The following is a 1,690-nucleotide window of genomic DNA, read 5'->3' on the forward strand; positions in this document are numbered from 1 at the left end:
TTTTTGAGACAGGGTCTCACTGTGCAGTTCAGGCTGGCCTTGGGCTCACTTTGTAGCCCAGGCTGGTCTCAAACTCACAACGATCCTCCTCAGGCTCTTGAGTGCTGGGATTACAGGTGTGCACCACTACACCTGGCATCTCACTATGTTTCTTGAATTTTAGATTGTCTACTATTTCTATTTTCACTTCTGTGAAGTTGGCTACTGATGCAAAAACACAAAGTAAACTGAGTGCAGATCTCTTCTAGATTTTTATTATAATTTTACAATTTTATGAAGCAAGAGGATCACAACTTCAAGTCCCACCCAGTGAGATCCTGTCTCAGAAAAAAAAAAAAAACCTATAAAAGCTGGGGGTGTAGCTTAGTGGTGGAGCAGCCCTGGGTTCAATCCCCTGTAACACACACACACATACACACACACACACCACACCATGCACACATGCACACACAAATTGATTTGCATATACCCAATAACATGGTTTTATCAACTCACCTTTATGAAGCGTTCTATAGTTTCTATAGAAACAGCAACTCTTTCCCCACCCATATTTCAGTGATTAACAAAATATTAGATTAAATTCTGTAACTGAAAATACCATGGAATACATATAAGGTGGTTTATAATTGGCCTGTCTCTTGGTAAGCATACAGCTTAACTAGTGGGAGCAAAAAATGTTTGGATCGTCTTCAAAAATAGTTTGACATCACTAAGTTTCAGTTGAGTTATGGCCATTAGTCAACATATTTTTTGGTAAGAATGGGAACGTTCACTAAAAGAGCTCATAACTCACTGGAGCTGGAGCCCAAAGAGTTCTGGAAGAGGAAATAAGGCAAACAGAGCCGGAAAGGTCAGATCAGGCAAATTCTTGGGGGCAACATTAATTATTTACTCAAGAATACAAGAACAATGGATTGTTTTGGGTGGGGAAGTGACATGGTCGAACTTCAGTTTAAGATCAGTCTGGTTTTATTTTTTATGGTACATTTTTGATATACATAATGATCACATTCATCATTTGCACCTGTGCAAAATATATCTTGTTTCTTCTTTTTTCCCCCATTCCCCTCCCCTCTCTTCAACTCATGTCCTCCTCTCCATTTATGAAAGCTTTGTTTGCATCAGCTGGGCATGTTAACCATGGACCACATTTTATGGTGGAAGCATACGGTGAAGTTAGTGACAGTCCACACAAATGAGCCCAAGATGATGGAGCTTATGCATTTCACTCTTACCCCAGGAAGACAGGTTGTTGCAGGGTTCAGGCTACCAACTAATCATGAATTCTCCCCTTTAACTTCTTCACAAAATGAGAGCAAGGAGATGTATGGAAAAAAGTATAATATTTGAACTATTACCCCCAGACGTTGTGTGTTGTTTATATACTGTGGTGACACACAGCAGGGATCTAGGTCAAGCAAGACTTCATGCTGCCTCTGCATAACCTTCCCAAAATGAGTTGACAACTTGAGGCCTGTGTGGATGTGCAGAGGAAACTTGAAACATACTTCCTCAGGTAGCAGCACCGATTGTGGCCTGCCTCATATGTCTTAGAGCACAAGAGATGGACTTTTTGCCCATGGGGAGATGAGAGAAGCACATAAAATCGATGGATAGGGACTGGGGATTTAGCTCAGCGGCAAAGCGCCTGCCTGGCAAGCGCAAGGTCGTGAGTTCAGTTCCCGGTACC

At 41.7% G+C, this 1,690-nt stretch overlaps 1 protein-coding gene across 14 annotated transcripts in view; it reads left to right on the forward strand.

Moving 5' to 3' along the window:
• Dnhd1 (dynein heavy chain domain 1) overlaps positions 1-1,690 on the forward strand; it is a 69,918-nt gene that overhangs the window by 39,731 nt on the left and 28,497 nt on the right. The gene's annotated exons all lie outside the window — the stretch shown is intronic.

This window comes from Chinchilla lanigera, unplaced genomic scaffold (genome assembly GCF_000276665.1).
Source record: "Chinchilla lanigera isolate Chin_1 unplaced genomic scaffold, ChiLan1.0 scaffold00013, whole genome shotgun sequence".
Lineage (NCBI taxonomy): Eukaryota > Metazoa > Chordata > Mammalia > Rodentia > Chinchillidae > Chinchilla > Chinchilla lanigera.